Source organism: Stegostoma tigrinum, chromosome 5 (assembly GCF_030684315.1).
Source record: "Stegostoma tigrinum isolate sSteTig4 chromosome 5, sSteTig4.hap1, whole genome shotgun sequence".
NCBI lineage: Eukaryota > Metazoa > Chordata > Chondrichthyes > Orectolobiformes > Stegostomatidae > Stegostoma > Stegostoma tigrinum.
This window is the reverse complement of record NC_081358.1, coordinates 50,439,303-50,460,755: the sequence shown is the minus strand read 5'-3', so window position 1 is coordinate 50,460,755 and position 21,453 is coordinate 50,439,303. Positions and strand designations below refer to the sequence as shown.

Here is a 21,453-nt window from a genome sequence, read left to right as displayed (position 1 = left end):
ATTGGGAGTCAGAGTGGGTTATAAACACAGCAATGTTGGGTAATTGGAATTTGATGCGGCTTGTATAACATGCACATCTTAATTCTTGAATAAAATTTAATTACAAATTGAGAAAGTTATCCTGAAGATATCCTACGTAGTTATTTCTTTTGTCAGATTGAAATGAACTTTAATGTTGCATTAATTACAAAGCTTTTGTTCTCACAGACTGCGTTATATTCTTAGGATATGCAGTTGTATTCCATGGAAACAATATAATAATTATAACAGCAATTAGGCAAGTTAATTTAATAAATGCTCCAAATGTAGCTGACAAAAATCACATTAATCTGCATTGGCACCTTTTTATACCTTCTAATTTAAATCAGATTGACTGATACATTTCATGGCATACATGAATCACATTGACATTTTTAAGTAGTATGTATGTTTTAGGTAAGAGGTTCAAGCTTTCGACTTTACCCTTTAGCTTTTAATAAGTATGTGACATTAATGATGCCCAGGCATTGAAAATCATCTTCACTGAAAAGTGACCTGTAATTTGGATACCATTTTCCTGTGAGAATTTGAAGTACTGTTAATTCATGTTTTGTTATGTCTGCCAAGTAGGCATTTGAAATGTTATGCTAAACAGGGTTTTGTAAAAATAAAACGTATAATTTGGTCTCTAGCTAGTTTTTTTTTGTCAAAAGAACATCTTGTCAATGCCCTCAGTCTGAAATGGAGAAGTTGCAGATGCTGGAGTAAGTAAGGCTATGGACTCATGGTACTGCAGAACTGTTTGTTTTTCAGTTTCTCTTTTCCAGCTTTGACTGTTTCCCTGTTTTAAGCATGTGTTTCCTTTTTTCTATGCTATCTAGTTCCTTTTTCCATGTTAAATATTGAGAATGTTCTTATTAGTTATAATGTCATTATGAAAATAGATACCTATAAATATTTTCCAGACAGTAAGGTAGTTTCGCCTGCAAACAGGTTATACTATATGGAGTAGTTTTACTGGCCCCATTTGAAGTTTGAAGCCTAAGATATGATTTTTAAGCAAACTTTTCAAATGCTTATTAGTGCTGTGCTTTAGGATCACTATTATCTAGCTGTTAAAAGTTTTAACGTTTGAAATGACTAACTACTTTGAACTGGTATCATTTCTTATTTATCCAGTCATCTTATTTATCCAGTTTAGCCAATCACGTGATGAGAGATAATGGGAACTGCAGATGCTTGAGAATCCAAGATAACAAAGTGTGAAGCTGGATGCACGCAGCAGGCCAGGCAGCATCTTAGGAGCACAAAAGCTGACGTTTCGGGCCTAGACCCTTCATCAGAGAGGGGGATGGGGAGAGGGTTCTGGAATAACTAGGGAGACGGGGAAGGCGGACCGAAGATGGAGAGAAAAGAAGATAGGTGGAGAGGAGAGTATAAGTGGGGAGGTAGGGAGGGGATAGGTCAGTCCGGGGAGGATGGACAGGTCAAGTGGGAGGGATGAGGTTAGTCGGTAGGAAATGGAGGTGCGGTTTGAGGTGGGAGGAGGGGATAGGTGAGAGGAAAAACAGGTTAGGGAGGCGGGGACGAGCTGGGCTGGCTTTGGAATGCATTGGGGGGAGGGAAGATTTTGAAGCTTGTGAAGTCCACATTGATACCATTGGGCTGCAGGGTTCCCAAGCGGAATGAGTTGCTGTTCCTGCAACCTTCGGGTGGCAGCATTATGGCACTGCAGGAGGCCCAGGATGGACATGTCGTCTGAGGAATGGGAGGGGGAGTTAAAATGGTTTGCAACTGGGAGGTGCAGTTGTTTATTGCGATCTGAGCGGAGGTGTTCTGCAAAGTGATCCCCACACCTCCTCTTGGTTTCCCCACTGTAGAGGAAGCCGCAACGGGTACAGTGGATGCAGTATTCTACATTGGCAGATGTGCAGGTGAATGTCTGCTTGATATGGAAAGTCATCTTGGGGCCTGAGATAGGGGTGAGCGAAGTGGTGTGGGGGCAAGTGTAGCACTTCCTGCTGTTGCATGGAAAAGTGCCGGGTGTGGTGGGGTTGGAGAGGAGTGTGGAGCGGACAACGGAGTCCCGGAGAGAGTGGTCTCTCCGGAAGGCAGACAAGGGTGGGGATGGAAAAATGTCTTGGGTGGGGGGGTCGGATTGTAGATGGCGGAAGTGTCGGAGGATGATGCGTTGTATCCGGAGGTTGGTGGGGTGGTACCAATCACGTGATGGCTTCCATTCCTATTTTCCGCCTGTCCTTTTGGCTTTTCCCATTTCTAATATGGTCGAAAAATATGGCATTGTTTTCCACAGGCATGCTAATGATATCCAGCTCTACTTCACTACTTCACCACTTCAGTTTCTCCTTTGGCTTCAATTTGTGAGACTGTCAGTCTGGCCATCTAGCACTGGAGAAGCTTATATTTTCTCCGATCAAATACTGGAAAGGCTAAACTTGTCATCTCTCCTTAGAGTTATTAGCTGTACAATACAGAAACAGACCCTTCGGTCTAACTTGTGCATGCCAACCAGATATTGTAAGTTACTGTAATCCCATCATCCAGCATTTAGCCCATATCCCTATAAATCCTTTCTATTCATGTACCCAGACAGATTCCTTTTAAATATTGTAATTGTACCAGCCTCCATCACCTCCTCTGGCAGCTCGTTCCATACATGCAGCACCCTCCGTGCGAAAACTTTGCCCCTCGGGTCCCTTTTAAACCTTGCCCCTCTTACCTGAAACCTGTGCCCTATAGTTTTGACGACTCCTCTCCAGGAAAAAGACCTTGACTATCAACCCTGTCCATGCTCCTTATGATTTTATAAACTTCTATAAGGTCACCCCTTGGTCTCCGTTGCTCTGTGGAAAATTACCTGAGTCTATTCAGCCTTTCCCTATAGCTCAAACCCTTCAACCATGGCAACATCCTTGTCATTTTTTTCTGAACCCTCTCAAATTTTGCAGCATCTTTCCTATAATAGGGAGACCAGAACTGAATACAGTATTCCAAAGGTGGCCTAAATAATTTCCTGCACACCCACAACGTGACCTCCCAACTTGTTTACTCAATGCACTGACCAATCAAGATGTGTACCAAACACCACCATCACTACCCTGTCTAACTGCAACTTGGCTTTCAAGGAACTATGAGCCTGCAACCAAGATTTCTTTATTTGGCAACACTGGCGAGGACCATTACCATTAAGTGTACAAGCCCTATCCCGATTTGCCCTATGAAAATGCGGCACCTCACATCTTTCCAAGTTAAACACCATCTGCCACTCCTTCGCCCATATGTCCATCTGATCAAGGCCCCGTTGTACTCTTGATAACCACCTTCGCTGTCCACTACCCCACTAATTTTGGTGTCATTTGCCACCTTCTTGACCATACTCCTGTATCCACATCCAAGTCATCCATAGAAATGACAAAAAGCAATGGACCCAGCACTGATTTATTGTGCCCCTTCTTCCTCCTCCTCCTCCTCTGTTATCTTCCTCCTCTTTTTCTTCCCCCACTTGCCACCACCTGATTATATGCCCTTTACTGTGTAGCCACCAACGTGATCTCTCTTGCTGACAACTGTCTGATACTGAATTGCACTGCAAATGTTTTGTTATATTTGTGCTGTGTTAGCTGACACCAGCAATCCACTCATAACTGCCCAGTGCACATGCGCACCTCTGATTTATATTATGCTATGCATGCACAATTTGAAAGAAGACAATTTAGAAGAAATATTTTGAAAATCAGAAGAAACGCTACTGGACCCGAAACACTGAGACTGCTTTCTTTTCACAGATGCTGCCAGTTCTGCTGAGTTTCCTTGCAATTTCTGTTTATGATTGATGTCCAGCAACCACAGTTAGAGCCATAGAGTCATACAGCACGGAAAAAGGTTCTTTTGGCCCGACTTGTCCATGCCGACCAGATTTCTGAAGCTGAACTAGTCCCGTTTTCCTGCATTTGCCCATATCCCTCTAACTTTTCCTATCCATGTACCTGCCAAAATATTTTTTAAATGCTTTAATTGTATCCCCTTCCACCACTTCTTTTAGCAACTTGTTCCATATACAAACATACTCTGTCTGAAAAGGTACCCCTTGGGTTCCTTTTAAATCTTTCCCCTCCGACTTTTAACTTATGCTCTCTTTTGTACTCCCCCTAATCTGGGGAGACAGCCTTGGCTAGTCACCTTATCTATGCACCTTATGATTTCATAAACCTCTCTAAGGTCACCCCGCAGCCTCCTACACTCCAGTGAAAAATGTCCCAGCCTACCTGACCTTTCTTTATAGCTCCAACCCTCCAACCATGGCAACATTCTTGTTAATCCTTTTTGCATCTTTTCCAGTTTAATAACATCCTTCCTATAGCGGGCAACCAGAATTGTATACAGTACTCTGGATATGGCCTTACCAATGTAAGCTGTAACATGATGTTCCAATTTTTGTTTTAGAAATCTACTTTGCTTGACACTTTTTTACATTTACCTATATATTTATTTCATGTTTGCGTCTGTGAGTGCTTTATTGCTCTTAATATGTGTCGCGGGTGTCAGCAGGTGTAGCCTTGTATTTGCCCCTGAGATGTGCTTCCAAGTTTATATCACTGCCAACACTTGGTTGCCTTCTCCAATTCTTGAATGATGCTCGATGCTGCCGCTGTCTCAGCTCATCTGCTGAAACTGTTTATCAATGCCTTGGTTAGCTCCAGAACTGACTATTTCAATGTACTCTTTGCTGACCTCCATGTTCTGCTCGGCACAAACAAAGTCATTGAAAACTCTACAACACATCCTTCCTTGCACCAAGTCCCTTTCAACATTTCTCCTGTGCTTGTTTTTTTTAATTTTGTTCTTGGATAAGTAAAGTCTCAACTTTAAAAAAAAATTATTCTTCCTTATTTTCACTTCCTCAATGGCACCACCAACCCCATCTCTAATTTCACCAGCCCCACAAGCCTCGGACATCTGCAACCCTCTGATTCTTGTTTGGTGAGTATCCCCAAAGTTAACTGCTCCATCACTGATGATGATGCCTTCAGGTGCAAAGTTGTGAACTTCCCTCCCTACACTTTTCTGCTCCACTACTTTGTTTTCCTGCTTTTAAAGTACGACATTTAAAATAGTTTCTACATTTTTGATCACGATTTTAGCCATCTGTTCCAATATATTAAATATTAGCTGCAATTTTTTGGAACACAGGTACAATTTTAATTGAGAACTTACAGTAAGGAGGGACAGCTCAGGTTATGGCTTGAGTTTTCAGAATATGTAAATGTGACAAGGAGGAACAGTAGAAAGGTAGAAAATTATAAGTTAAGAGCAAATACTATGCTGAAAATTTGAAATAGAAATCTGTTGGAGAAACTGAATGGATTTGCTAGTATATCAGTGGAGAAGAAAGGGTTAACTTCTCAATTCCGATTTGACACTTCTTTGGACCTGAAGATTCCAATCAGAAAATTCTTCTTTACAGAGTGGGAAACTCATGGAACAGAGTTTGATGAAATAGGAACTTAGTAATCTTTCAGGTAGAATTTGAATGCTGAGTTAGACGAATAATCTAAAGGTGATTTTGTATAGTTTTCATCTATAACAGTCTAGTCACATCCTTCTTACTAGTGTGGTGACCAGAGCTGCGCACACAACTCCAGCAGTGGCCTAACTAATGTTCTGTATAGCTCCAACAAGACCTCCCTGCTCTTATTGTCAATGTCACAACTGATAAACGGAAGCACCCCTTACACCATCTTAACTACCTTATTAACCTGCTCTGCCACCTTTTGGGGCCTGTGGATAAGCATCTCGAGATTCCTCTGTTACTCTGAGCTTTCTAGCGTCTTGTCATTTCTTGAATACTCCCTTGTCTTGTTATGTCTTCCAAAATATGTCATCTCAAATTGATCAGAGTTAAATGCTATTTGCCGTTGATCTGCCCCTATCCACCCAATCTGTTCATATCTTCCTGTAACATCTAACACCTTTCTCCCCACCTGACAACCACCCGGACACTCTTACTGTCATCTGTAATCTTGCTTGTCATTCTTCGCACATTCTCTTCTGCGTCATTTTATGAATATCACTCATAATAAGGGATCCAGTGCTAACCCTGAGGTAAGCCACAGCATACAGGGCTTAGGTCACACAAACAACCTTCTACCACCACTCCCTGTCAGCTGTCACTGAGCCAATTTTTGAATCCAGCCTGTCAAGCTACCCTGGATCCCATGTGCTTGTATGTTCTTTATCAGTTTCCCATATTGGACTTGTTAAAATCTTGCTGAAATCTGTATGACTGACGCCAACTGCCCTAACCTCATATAAACACTTGGTTGCCTCCTTGCAAAATTTCTCCAGATTTGTTAGGCATGACTTCCCTCTGGCAAAGTCATGCTGACTGTCCCTGATCAACCTTGGTGGTCTAAATAGTGACTAATTTTTCCCTTCACTATTTTCTCCAATAATCATGACTCTTAAATGATTCCAAATTTGTCTTGTACTGGGTCAGCAAAAAGGACATATTGTATCCTGGAAGAGCGTGTAGACCATTAATATGTTTTATCTGTTATGCTATTGCATTTTGGCAGTGAACGTGTGGCCCAGTAATTGAAATTTAACTACAATGTGTATCCCAAACAAGTAATTTCTTCTGGCAGGCTTTTGACATTTTGAAAAATGCTTTAAAAAATATGTAGATGTGCACTTGAGATGCCAAGGCATACAAGAGTATACGCCAAGAACTGGAAAATGGGATTGGAATAGTTGTGGTTGTTTTCGACTGGCACAAATGCAATGGGCTGATGAGCTTTTTTTGGTGCTGTAAATCTGAGCCTGATTAAATCTGAAATAGGTCTAGATTAGACTGAGAATGTATAACAGAGCATGGTGTGTGAATAGATGCAGCTACTCTTGCTCAGTCAAAAAAAAGACTTTTATTTTTTATAAATAAGTACATTGTTAAAAGCTGATATTCTTATTGATACATTTGTTAATTTCATGGTTCAAACTTATGTTTTAGGGATTTTTTTGCAACTTGATAAGAGTTGGATTGGACCAGCAATGCCCACTATATTGGGAAAATCTAGGGGTGTTGAAGCAGGCATTAATCATTTTCGCATGCAAGTAAGGAGTCTAATGCCTGTTTTGGTAGTACCTGGAACATAGAATTTTCCAAAACTATACCAATTCCAAAAAAGTAAATCCCACAATTTGACATATTTGTTTTTGACCTCTGATCTGTTTTCAAACTTACATCCCTCACCATGCCTACTTAACATCCTAAAGTTCCTAATCTACTTGCCTGTGAGTCAGTGTTGGATTGGGGGTTTCGGCGGCAGTAGCTATTTGATGATCTTTGGACCTAACTGTTTGCACATGACCCTGTGCATAATATTGGAAGTACTTGCGTTTAATTGCCTATTTCTCTTTTTCAGCAGCTGTGTGGGTAACTCCCTAAACCTCCACCATTTTGCTGTATGCTGATTATTAGGTGGTCAACTTGGAGAAGAAACTTTATTCTTGCCCTCACTTTCCTTTGAAGAATTCTCTGGTCTTGGCGCAATACTTTACTTCAGGAATATTGCTAACATTGGTGACTCTAAAACCTGGATAATTGAGCCATTGGTGAAACAATGCTATGGCAACCTTCATTGCAGCGCCACTGACTCACTCATTCAAATTGTTGTTCTGGACTTGAAATTTCTGAGAATTAATTTGTGGCTTCCCTTAAGTGAGTTAAGCAGTAGCTCTCAAAAGCCAAATTCCCAACTGCTTACACAAACTTTGCCCAGTTTCTATTACAGTTCAGCAGTGTATGACATTCGGTTACATATATCTCCTATCTCAGTATCTTGTATCTCGTTTGTGTAGTTCGAGACTATAGGTAATTTTGATAGCCTACTGTGACATAAAATTTTGAACATAGATGTATGTCAGTTCAAATATCTGTAATTGAAGGAACAAAGTTCTTTAAAAAAGCAAGTTGCTGGACTAACCAGCTTCTTTTTTAGCACTATATATGCTAAAATAGAAGTGCTGCATTTTCTATTGGATTTTTCTTGCTTCCTCTTCTGACACTTGGTAAGCTTCCTTTTTTGTGTGAGACAGGCTTGTAATGAGGTCATTTTTACAGAAATGAGGAAGTTGAGGAGAGTTACAAAGTAGTATCTAGTCCACACTAAACACAGTTAGCAGAATTGAGTCTTTACGATTTTAGTTAAAAGAATAACTGATAATTTAAAAGTTTTGCAAGCATTGGATTTTTGCCATCTATCTTGAGAAGGTCAGTAATAAATATTACACATAGTCTGATACAATGTCAATGAGAATTACTGTTTCATTATAATCTACGTTAAATTTCTTTCAGATCATTTTGACAATTCTTGTCGATTTATGCTGCAATACAATGAAGACTGTTAATGATGTTTCCATATGGAAACCTAGCATTAAAACTAACCTAGAAAAGATGACCAGGTATATTGAAAGAACTGGCTTATTTCATGTGTCTAAACATTTCAAATTTGACAATTGGAGAAGTAATTAAGTCTAATAGTGTAGGCTTCATGATAAAATATCACAGACAGATAGCTATGTCCAGTGTAGGTAAATGCAAGTGTTCAGTCTTATTGAAAATCTTAAGATGTTTTTGTTCAAGATTGAATGTTGGCCCTTCAGTGCATTTGTGTAATAATTGTGTGGACTTTTTTCTGTTTTAATTTTGAAGCGGGGAACATTTTCTGATTACTGACTTGTGTAATCATACCGTGTTAACATGATTTTCAGTTGTCAGTAAGCACAAAGCTTAGCTTCCTTTCCTGAACTTTGATGGAATTTTTAAAAGTCAGATGGTTGACTATCCCATCTGAAAGTTTCTAACATCAGTTGTGAAAAAGCTCATAAAAACTTTATCCACTGCGCTGTTGTGCAGTTGGGATCAGAAACGTCCCAATTGTATGTAACTTATGTAGGTGTCTAAGGGCAGGGCAGGGTTAGGCTTCCAAACAATGACAAAAATTTTCAGTTATTACTCTCTGTTCCCCACCATGATTCAATTTGCTGAAAAGATAGTTTTTAAAATCTTGTACACATAATGATTTGTTTCAACGCAACACTTTATGAATAGTTGAAACCATCTTCCAGCCTTTTAAAAGTTGGTGAAATAAGTGGGAGGAAGTGTTAATTTAAGTTTGCTCTTATACAAGAGTGCCTCTTTCAAGTGTATCAATTTATCACAAAGTGTGCTGCGCTTGTTGTTGACAAAATCCACATTGTGCTAAAGGATGATAACTGGGATCATATACGTGGTGATAATTGTTAGGCAAGCCATGCTGTACATATATGGATTCCCAAAAAACAGTAAATATAATAACATTTTAATAGTTTTGTTTCTGCATTATGTTCCTGTGGGTAAAATAAGTGGAATGGCTTGATGAAAGTCAACTCTCCATATTTTCAACAATAACTTGCATTTAAAAAGCATATGTAACATCATAAAAATCTCTTAAGGCTCACATTTTTGGTGCCATAAAAGAAAATGGATGCCAATGAAAGGAATATTTGTGGTGCCAAAATCTTGATGAAATGGCTTGATTTTAAGGAGTTGGATGATTTTAGGGAGGGCACTGTTTATAGAGTGGAGTGGAGGGCAGTAACTCAGTAAGGGTTTAGGTTGTCAGAAGAACAGGTATTGTGGGAAAGAAATAAAGTTGAAAGAGGATGTAAATATATGGGAAGAGTAAAAGGTGGTGAAGGCTTTAAAAGCACAACTGGCAATTTTAAAATATTTTTTCCTGATGTGGCAACACCTCAGTGTAGACCAGTAAGGATACAAATGATGGGTGAGCAGATCTTGGTGTAGGTGGTCACAGTGGACAATGGAGCTTTGGGTGAGCTAACGTTAATGGAGTGGGGCCACTTGGAGGGCAGCGAAGAGAGTATTCAAGTCTGGAGGTGGCAAAGTGTGTGGATTTTCATAGCAGATGGGCTCAAACAATGTTGGTGTCAGGTGGTGCTTTGAAAGAGGAAGTGTACAATCTCTTGATCTGTGGAGTAAGAGGAAACCTGATTGGAGAAATTTTAAATAGGAGATGTTTTTAAAGGGACATGTTTAAGGACATTGGGAAAGAAAACAGGTTTCAGGATGGGTTGAATTTGCAAGAACAGGGGGAGATTAAGTGTTGAGTTATCAACGTCAAGTATGTGGGAGAGAAATCTGGGTTGTGGCATAGTGAAATTTTCTTTGAGGGTTGAACAAGATTAGGTCCTGAAAAGTTGCCAGGGCATAAGGGAAGAAACTAATTTGGCTTGTTGATGGAGACCCTGTCAGGATGTATATGTATTTTGGACAGTACAACTAGGTGGGAAACCTTGATAAGGGTGTAATCAAAAACTGGTTTTGATGCAGTCATCCACAGTAAAACATTAGATGACCAAGGTTATATTTGCTAGGAAATTAATATTTGGAATGAGTTCCAAAAAGGATCAGCTTTTGACCCACTGGTCAAGTCCAAGATGCTAATTAGGTGGAGCAGGGATGGATATTTGAAATCATCCCCCTTCAGACACACTGGTTGAGAAGATTGAGAGGAGGATAAGACACCTGGGTTTCTGCTTTTGTAAGGATGCAGTGATTGCTCCGTCTGGAGCATCCTATGAAAGACATCTTTTCCTATCTATTTAAAAATGGTGTACAACATTACAGACTTTATTTTAACTTTGTTTCTGTTGATATTTACCAGAATGTTGCCGGGTATGGAAAGTTTGAGTCATAAGGATAGGCTAGGACTTCTTACATTGAGTGTAGGAGATTGAGGGGTGACCTTTATAGAGGTTTACAAATTCATGACGGGCGTAGATAAGGTGAATAGCAAGGTTCGGAAGTTCAAAATTAGGGGCATTCTTCTACAGTAAGAGGAGGAAGGTTTAAAAAGGACACGAGGGATAACTTTTTTTACACAGAGTGGTTCATGTGGAATGAACTTCCAGAGGAAGTGGTGGATACAGGTAAAACATTGAAAAGGCATTTGGATAAGTACATGAATCGGAAAGGTTTGGAGGGATGTGGGCCAAATGCAGGGAACGTGGTTAGTGTGGACTAAGTGGACCAAAGGATTTGTTTCCAAGCTGTGGAGCTCCAAGACACTTTGTTTTCTAATCAACCTGTTGAGAGGTGTTATTATACATTTCTGGAGCAGATGGGACTTGAATCGAGGCCTTCTGGCTCACTGTTCTATTGTATCCTTTATTTAAATAATTCTGAATACAGTACCACTGTCTTAAAATGCACTAAGGTGGATGATGTAGAAGAGTTCAACTTTGTTAATTTTTGCAACTGCATATAGTATGCAAAGGTTTTGTACTGAAAAAAAAGCAGCATTATTAGGATTTTAAAAAGGCATATATTGGACAATCTGTTCATACACTGTAATCTCTCCACTGGAAGACTATTGTTTGGAAATTTCCAGTTCTCTGGAAACTGTTTGAACAGACCCATGAAACTCATGATCTTGCCGATTGACTGTTTGGACGTTAATTTAGGAGTGGAAATGCAGAAGGTAGTATTCAGATAAGTTAAAACATTTTTATTACTGCTTTATAATGTTTTAACACTTTCATGTTTTGGTAAACATTTAGAGCTGTGTTTTCTGGTTCATAAGCTCATGGTTAGGCATTCCAACAATATTCTATAGTCAGAAAAATTCTGAAATCCAAAAATGACTTGCTTTGAAATATTCTGGAGAGGGTATGGCGAATTATTTTCCATTTAATCATTGGGAATTTGACTCCTCCAAAAGAGAAACTTTTTGCTTGCTTTGCTTTCCACCTGTCCCAAATGAGTAGCGAACAAGTGCTATAAAGCTAAAGTTTCCTACGAGACCATAGGGCTACTGCTTGCATTAGAAAGAGATGACTGTTGGTGGTTTAACCCGAGAGTCAGGTGAGGGGAGGTGTTGAGAAGGAGAGTCCTTAATGGTGCAGGAATTGAACCCGTGCTGTTGGCATTATTCTGCATCATAAACTAGCTATCCTGCCAACTGAGCTATCTGAACTTCAAGAGAAATCCTTGGCTGGATTCAAACCTGTGCAGAATGACCCAATTGGATTTCAAGCCTATCATCAAAACCACTCAGCCACACAAAGATAAAGTCACCGTAGACTTAACAGACTAGAGGGGCTGCTCTCTCCAAAGAGATGACTAGTGGTGTTTTGACCTCAGGGGAGAGGATGAGAAGGAGAATCCTTCATGGCAACCTCAGCTGGTGCAGGAATGGAACCTACACTGTTTGCTGCATGCTGCATCACAAACTGGCTATCAAGACCAATGAGCTAAACCACACCCCCCCCCCCCCCCCCTCCGCCGCCGCCAAATCCCAAATACAGAACAGTCTAAGTATTTCAATTTTTAGTTTTAAACTCACCAATCTGCTGGCAGCAAACATAAAACAGAACAGTTAAATTACTCTGTTTTCAGTCTTTAACTTTAGGAGCAGCTAATTTCATGAGTGTTGTGCTGTTCCTGCGTCTAAAGACTAAGTGAAAAAGAAACATGAGAAGCGCTCGAATAATCAACTGATATACCTATTGATATGCTATCCATCCTCTTAATGTTACTGGTTTTAAAATGCATTATAATGTCCTTGACTCAGACAAACTGCGCTTTACTCTGGATGTGTTGAAAATCAGCTTGAAGGCTATTAGCTTTAGATGTAAGCCTGTGGATCTTGATTTGCCATGTTGTTTTGACCAGTTAGAATCGTATAGAAATTTACTGTCACATGTATTTTGCATGAAAAGTTCTGTAAGCCACCCCACCAAAGTACCCACGTCAATGACACAAGTATTGCCAATGCCACTTACCCAGAGCCTGGACAATGCTTTGTCCTTTTTTTATGTCTTTTTTTCTACATGTCACTGTCATTATGGATGTTACCTTGAGTAAACCTGATACCACATGATCGATTAGAGTTTGGAGCTTCTGTCAAATGTCCTTTACTTTAGAGTAATCATATAATGATAGTAAAATTATATGAAAATATTGCATTATTAAGGCTTCTTTGACAAATATGTCCAAGGTACTCTTCAACCATGTGTTACTACATAATAATTAAGAACGCTGTAGTTGCAGAGTAAATCCAGCTGATTGATGTGCCGACTTGTAACCATGAAAAGCAGTTGTCTGCTGATCTGCCTTATGTGCCTTGTGACTTCTGCTGGTATATTACATAGTGACATTTCTGGTAAATATGAATGACCTTGCAATTCTACCACTATGAACTGGACTTGGAAAAGTAGATAAGTATTAAAGTAAGAGTTTCTTTCAATGAATTCAGTGCAATTTGTTGACATTGAAAAATTAGTGCTCATTCTGGAGAACACATTTTATGTAAAATATTTGGCAAATGAGAATATGCAGATATGTTCAAGTTTATACACTTTGAATAATTAATCGGAATCTGCAGTTGCTTAGCATTACTAGTTGCAAGGGCTTTCAACAGCAAAGGCCACTTTCATGTTCTATCAGTTAACTTATTTCTAGTTTCAAAAGGCACCAGGGGAATATTACAGCATAGACCACAAGAAATTTCAAAAATAAGTACTTAATCTCTTTCCAGGCATTGTCTTCAGACCTAGTTCCTGAGCAGTCATGCCTATGTCTATGATCCCCTTCTCAGTCATTGTGACTGAGTTGAGTTCTCCCAGAATACTCCTTGTTTGCTTCTCACCACTGCCCTCCAAATGGTCTGTTGGATTCTCTTCCTCTTGATGAGCGTCAGGTCCTGTAGTGTTGTACCTGCACTAGAAGAGCTTGGCTAGGGGAGTGGTAAGTTCTGGTGTACAAATCTTCAGTTCTATTGCCAGAATGTTGTCAGGGCCCACAGCCTTTGCATCATCCAGTACCTCCACGTGTTTTTTTTTGATATCACGTTGAGTGAACTGAGCTGGCTGAATCCTGGTATCGGTGGTGCTGCGGACCACTGGATGGGGTCAAGAAGGATCATCCACTTGGCACTTCTGGCTGAAGATTACTGCAAATGCTTCAGCCTTATTTTTGTACCGATGTGCTGGGCACTCCTATCATGAAGGATGGAGATATTTGTGGAGCCTCATCCAGTGAGTTATTCAATTGTCCACCACCATTCACAACTGGATGTGGCAGGACTGCAGAGCTTAGATCTAAACTGTTGGTCGTGGGATCACTTAGCTCCGACTATCATATGCTATGTATGATTTTTGGTAGCTTCACCAGGTTGACACCTCATTCTTGGTTCTGCCTGGTCCTTCTGTTGGCATGCCATCCTACTCGGAGCAAAATGGTAGAACATGTATGTTTACTGATCATTGCTGAAGGTCCAGCACCATTCATGACAACTCTGATATTTAAATTGCTCGTGTCCATGTGCAGAAGGACCTGACAACATCTAGGTTTGGGCTGATAAATAGTAAGTAACATCTGTATTACAGACAGACAATGAACTAGTATCTGACTACTTCACCTTGACACTCAATGGTGCCACTGTTGCTGATTTCTCAAATATCAACATCTTCGGATTACCATTGACCTGAAACTGAACCAGATGAATCATGTCATCAGCAAGTCAGTAGATGGGAATTCTGAGGTGACAACCTTGCTTCCTGTCTGCCCAGTGCTTGTTCAACATCTACAAAGCACAAGTCAGGAGTGTGTGAGATTACGTTACTTTCGTTTGTCTGGATAAGTGCAGCTTGAAGCTCCATGGGACAAAGCATCCTGCTTGGTTGACACCCCAATCACCACCAACACTACCACCATTACAATCATTTGCTCCCTTCACCACTGACACACAGTGGCAGTAATGGGTACTATCTACAAGATGCGCTTTAGTAATACCTACAAGGTTGAGGGAAGATACATGGGCACGCCACAACCTGCACATTCCCTTCCCGGTCATACACCATCCTGACATGGAGCTATGTCATCATTCCTTCAGTGTTGCTGGATCTAAAATCCTCGATCCCCCTGTTTAATACAACTGTGTATGTACTGACACCGCACGGACTGCAGCAGTTTAAGAAGGAAGTATGCCATCATTTTCTCTAGGTCAGTTGAAGATAGACAAAGAATGGTGTAGCCAGAGTTATCCACATCCTGTAAGTAAACAAAGAAAACTGTCTTGATGACGGAATATAGGCCATCCAATTTGCTACAGAGCTGTCTTCTAATCATGTCTTCTGGAGAGAAAATTAAAAGGGGAAGTAATATTTAAATTGTTTATTTTTGTTATAAGTTTTATTCATTTACATTAGATTGACTCTGTCTCTCCTCAGTGTTTTAGCATTTTGAGTGAAAGCCACAATTTGCATCAAGTTTTTACCAGGGCAAGTACGGCTAGGTTTATGTGTAAAGTTTATTTTAATGTGGAAACTGCTGTTTTCCATAATCTCTCCAGTATGAACATGAATATTTTCAGCTGTTCATTTTTTTTGGGGTGGTTAAAATTTGAATTGAGAGAGCTGACCAAGTCTACACACCACTGTTTGTGAAGGTAGCCTATGGGAAGGATCCTCTTTCTTTTTCCTTTATAGCAGCTGGGCTTACATTTGGCTTCTCGGCCTGTAAGTAGCATCTGTGAGTACGGACTGAAAGCTCTTTTATATTCTGTTGGACAATGTATCCAGTTTCAGCAAAGCAACATTTGTACGTAATTCCTTTTAACATTCATACTGGGGACCTGGTCTTGCACTATTTACTTCACTCTGCTTTTCTTCAGTGTCTTTACAACAGTGTACAGCCAGTGTTGTGTTTTCCTTCCGCTTTTTCAGTTCCTTGGTTCACATTTCACTCTGCAATGCCAATATCAAGCTGATCAAATTCTCTGAATTGATCAGGTAATATTGTAAAATCTATGTTCTCTGCAGTCTCTTAAATTTTCTTAATGGAACCCCTGAGGGGACAGATATACAGGAGTGACTTATTTGCTTTAAATTTATCAAAGCGTGCTCTTTCAGTGTGTTCAAAATATTGCCTTTGTGGTTCAGTCAGTGTGTAAGTCTAGATCACAGAATCCATTCTCTGCCATTGATGATTTATAATGCAATCTAATCAAGGTATTTTCCTTGGGGTGCATTTGAACTGTAGCTAAAACGCTGGTAGCTGTAGTTTGAGCTTCAATCAAGCAAGACCCTGTTTACATTGCTTTGCTCCTTCCTTGCTGAAACTTGAACTGTCTTGTTTAATAGAGTGTTCTTGATGGTCTGATCAAATATGTGTGTTTAGAGCCGACTCTGAGTAGTTTCAAATTTGAAAGGGTGTGGAGGAGTGTTTCTGGTCTGGTATTTGGATTAAGGTCAGGTGATACGTTCATGGTGTCTTCAGGGGTCTACTTTAAAAATCCATTTGATTAAATTCCTTTGTGAGTGCTGATGGTTTCAGTGCAAGTATCCTGATAATCAGCCAGCAGAAACTAGTTTCCATGGAGTATGCTCGATGTAATTTCAGTTTCCTGTCATAGAAGCAGCTGCTTTGTAACCTAGCCAAAACTGTCCAATCCTTTTACACATGTTGGTTGTCATATCAAACATTTGCTGTGTTTTCCCTCTGCTTATATATGCGCATGATTTCCCAGAAGTCTGTTACAAAATATATGTAAATATTCTAGCCATTCTTCTGATTTGAATTAAGGGATTTAGCTGGCTTGTTTTGAGGCCAACTTCAGATGTGTGGAATGAAAATGGTTCAAACAATGACGTCTCCTGAATATGTTCAACGCTGTGTAGTTTAAATCTTGAAGAATTGAATTTCATTAAACAAGCATTTATAATCAGCTCGTTATTTAACACAAACTTGATGTGCGATTAAAAAGGTATACTTGTCTTAAATGAGTTTTATACTCTTAAATTAGTCAACTGTTAGAATCATTAATGTGTAAATTCTGTCAGCAGTTTACCAAGTAAAATGTCAAATTTGCTAAACTCTGATAGAATTGCAAACCTGTCTCCCCATTAGAGCTAATGGGAACTGCAGATGCTGGAGAATTCCTAGATAATAAAATGTGAGGCTGGATGAACACAGCAGGCCAAGCAGCATGTCAGGAGCACAAAAGCTGACGTTTCGGGCCTAGACCCTTCATCAGAGAGGGGGATGGGGAGAGGGAACTGGAATAAATAGGGAGAGAGGGGGAGGCGGACCGAAGATGGAGAGTAAAGAAGATAGGTGGAGAGAGTGTAGGTGGGGAGGTAGGGAGGGGATAGGTCAGTCCAGGGAAGACGGACAGGTCAAGGAGGTGGGATGAGGTTAGTAGGTAGCTGGGGGTGCGGCTTGGGGTGGGAGGAAGGGATGGGTGAGAGGAAGAACCGGTTAGGGAGGCAGAGACAGGTTGGACTGGTTTTGGGATGCAGTGGGTGGGGGGGATGAGCTGGGCTGGTTGTGTGGTGCAGTGGGGGGAGGGGACGAACTGGGCTGGTTTAGGGATGCAGTAGGGGAAGGGGAGATTTTGAAACTGGTGAAGTCCACATTGATACCATATGGCTGCAGGGTTCCCAGGCGGAATATGAGTTGCTGTTCCTGCAACCTTCGGGTGGCATCATTGTGGCAGTGCAGGAGGCCCATGATGGACATGTCATCAAGAGAATGGGAGGGGGAGTGGAAATGGTTTGCGACTGGGAGGTGCAGTTGTTTGTTGCGAACTGAGCGGAGGTGTTCTGCAAAGCGGTCCCCAAGCCTCCGCTTGGTTTCCGCTCATGTTGCTCCGTTTGGAAATGACTGAATGTGAAGGATAACTAGAGAGAGCCTTGCAAGCAGATAACATCAAATATGTCATATTTTTGGGAATGTTAAGTGCTTTTGACTTAATGAAATGTATCAGCTAAGATTTTTAATTGGGATTTCAACATTAGTAGCTTTGTTGTAATAATCATATTAAGAAGGGGTATTTTACAACCAGGTAAGAAAGAACAATCCTATTTTGACACCCAACAGTTTACTGAAACAAAGATTTTTAACATTGTTTAGTACATGACTCTATACTGTTGAAAGACAAATGAATTTTATAACCTACTAACCCTGAGAGACAATAATAAAATAGATCATCAAACATAGGTATAAAGTTTGAAAAGGGGAAGAGTGTCAAGTACAAATTGAAGATCAGGAATAGGCTGATTAAAGAACAGTCCTTTAGAGCCGTTGAGATGTTAGGTTTTGGCATGAGACTGTGGTTAATTGATGTCTGGTATATTCAACAATGATGAAACTTAGAGTTCTCGAGTATGAATATTTCTCCAGTTTGCTTTGTCATTGCTGGATTTGAGAGACTGAGAAAAAGGGGTGAGAGAAAAGTTGTCTTTCTGCACTGTTGTGACAAATCCACTTTCTTTCTCCTCTGCCCAAAGGCTGTTAACTGAAATAAAGTTTGTGTGTTCCCATGTCTGCATTGTTTCTTTTCAAGCCCAATACATGAAACTCACAGAAAGGTGGCAATCACCATGGGATACAGGTGAGTTTCAATTTGTTTTTGCAGTGATTTTAATTGTGGCTCAGTCTGATTCTTGTTCTTTGAGCCAAGGTCATGAAACCACCAACCTGGTCAGGTGACCACTGCACCCACCTTAAGTCAGTATTTTTCCTTTTTGAAAACCATTTTTGTCAATGAAAGGTTCCAGGGATTAGAAAGCTGGAACTCGAAATTAATGGTCTATATTAACATTATAATAATGGGGACATTAACTGCCACTCTCTAAACTAATGTTCTCCTTTGAAAGCCACTGCAAAGGCTGAATTGAGTGCTTGTAGCACACTGAGGAGAAAAAGTCATCAGTTTTCTAATGAACCTATCTTGTATCGTGGAACTGAATTTAAAAAAGCTTTATTTTCTTGAATAACCCTCTTAATATTTTCATGGTGTTTATTGTGTAATTATTAACAAAGAATTTTTGATTAATGTAATGGACCAAATAAAGGATGTAGGGTCATTTAGATTTCACAGAGCTCATTGCAATTCAACAAAATAGGTTAAAGGGAAGAGCCAACGCTTGATCGGCAATTTGCTAGCACAGAAATGAATAGAGTAATTTGTCTGTCAGTAAACCTTGTGTAACTACAAGTGCAATAATGCATTTCTAAAATTTACAGCAGAGTTTATCAAGCTTTTTGCCTTGATCACTGAATCTCTCTTGTTATAAAAATCCCTTGGACCACTACAACACAGCATGATATGTCTCAAAATTAGTTACGCATTTAAATATTTAGTACATTTGTTCTTAACTTGCAGTAAAATCTGTTGCTGATGCTCAGCAAAAGTTCTGTTAAAATATAGAAGTTTCTTCCAACGTATGCATGGCACAGCCAATTGTTCATCCTTGGTCAGTACTTTTTGATGTTATCTCTGACCTTTGCATAAATGGAATCGATTCTTTCCATGCTACTGAAGAAACAATGCTGTACATCAAAGACTTTGCAGGAGGAATTGTGTGCTGGTGATGGGATTGAGGAATTGACCATATCTTTGGTTTGTTCTGGCCAGCACATTAAACTGTTTGTAAATTGACCCTATTCTTTAGTCTGTCCTGAACTGTGCATTCTTGCTACATTTCTTATCAAATTATCTCTCAGAAGTGTTGTTTACTGATCTTACCCATGAATCATTGAACTTCTTTAGATTTATGGCTGGAAAATGGAGGAGAAATTTGTTACTATGCATGAATGTATGTTGTAAGTTGTAGGAAAGCAATTTGTGTCAAGTTTTAGCTGGATGAGCACAGCAAGCTAGGCAGTGAGGGGCGGCACGGTGGCTCAGTGGTTAGCACTGCTGCCTCACAGCACCAGGGACCCGGGTTCAATTCCAGCCTTGGGCGACTGTCTGTGTGGAGTTTGCACATTCTCCTCGTGTCTGTGTGGGTTTCCTCCGGGTGCTCTGGTTTCCTCCCACAGTCCAAAGATCTGAAGGCTAGGTGGATTGGCCATGCTAAATTGCCTGTAGTGTTCAGGGATGTGTGGGTTATAGGGGGATGGGTCTGGGTGGGATACTTCAAGGGGTGGTGTCGCCTGTTTCCACACTGTAGGGAATCTAATCTTAAAGCATCGGAGGAGCAAGAAAGTTGATGTTTTGGGTCTGGACCTTTCTTGAGAAAAATCAGAAGATTTTCCTGAAGAAGGATCCAGACCCGAAATGTCAGCTTTCCTGCTCCTCTGATGCTGCCTGGCCTGCTGTGTTCATCCAGCTTTGCACCTTGTTATCTCAGACTCCAGCATTGGCAGTTCCTACTATCTGTCAAGTTTTTGCTTGCAAAAAGCAGATGACTATACTGCTTTTGTTACAATATTACATGTGAACATGGATTGTTTGGAGTTCAGGTGATTAGGAATTAGCTTTGCTGCAGGACAAAGCTACTGTGTTTTATGTAAATGATCAACATTTGGCTAAGTTTTAATTTTTTTATTGACACTTGTTATTTAGCACAATTTTTCTGCAGCATGATTTTGTTCTACTTCTTTATCTGGCAGCATATTAGCTGTAACACACTTTAATTATGTAATTCATTTCCCCAGTTACAATTTACAAATGATTCCAGTTTTGAATTGAAAGAGTTTACAAGAGGGTGTGAGGAGGAGGCTCCAAGTGGGCTGGTGTGGGGAGGGAATCTGAGAGGAAGTGGATAGGCGGAGCCGAGAACCAGGAGAACGCAAGGAGTGTGAACATAAATATATGAAAGGGAAATCATGTTTGAGAAACATTTTATAGCAAAGATAAAGGATAACTATTGCATATAGTATATTTGGATTTTCATGAACTGTTTGATACATCTCCCAGGAGATTAATAAACAAAATTAGACTGCATATTATTGGAGCTAATATGCAAGGAAGGATTAAAAATCGATTAACAGGCAGAAAGCAGAGTAGGAATAAGCCAAACATTCTCAGGATGACAGGCTGAGAGTTGTGGGGTACTGAGAGGTTCAGAATTCCATGATGTGGAGTTGCACGTGTTGGACTGGTGTAGACAAAGTCCGAAATCTCATGACACTAGGTTATTGTCCAGCAGGTTGATTTGAAAACACAAGCTTTCTGAGCCTGTGCTCCGAATCGTATGAATTCTGACAAACTATATTAATTACTTTCAGAACCGTAAAGAATGCCTTTTGAAAATCCAGATACACTAAATACCTTTCTCTCTCCCTGTCTCTTGGTCACTCGCTCCTCCCTTCTGTATGGTATACAACCCTATATCGAAAGCAGGTGAGTGAGAAAGGAAACTACAGACCAGGTATCCTCACACTGCTGAGAGGTAAAGTGCTAAAATCCATTACTAGAGATGTAATAACAATTAGAAAATCATGTTGTGTGAAGAATTAACAGGGGTTAGTGAAAGAGAAACAAGGTTTGACAAATCTTAGTTTTTTGAGGTAGCAATGTGAAGCGAATATGATTTATATTCTTTGGGAATTTGGATTTTGAAATAGAGGTAAAATAGATTTGTAGTTTCAGTTACAAGAAG

The 21,453-nt window shown here is 40.1% G+C and overlaps 1 protein-coding gene across 10 annotated transcripts in view; it reads left to right on the top strand.

Moving 5' to 3' along the window:
• Positions 1-21,453, top strand: part of LOC125451575 (CYFIP-related Rac1 interactor B) — a 178,687-nt gene that overhangs the window by 60,571 nt on the left and 96,663 nt on the right. Inside the window, exon 1 of one of the 10 annotated variants that reach the window (XM_048528829.2) lies at positions 8,138-8,269. The exons of the other annotated variants lie outside the window; for them this stretch is intronic. The gene's annotated coding sequence lies outside the window, so the exon portion shown is untranslated. Of the gene's footprint in view, positions 1-8,137; positions 8,270-21,453 lie in introns of those variants that run through there. 10 annotated transcript variants of the gene reach the window in all.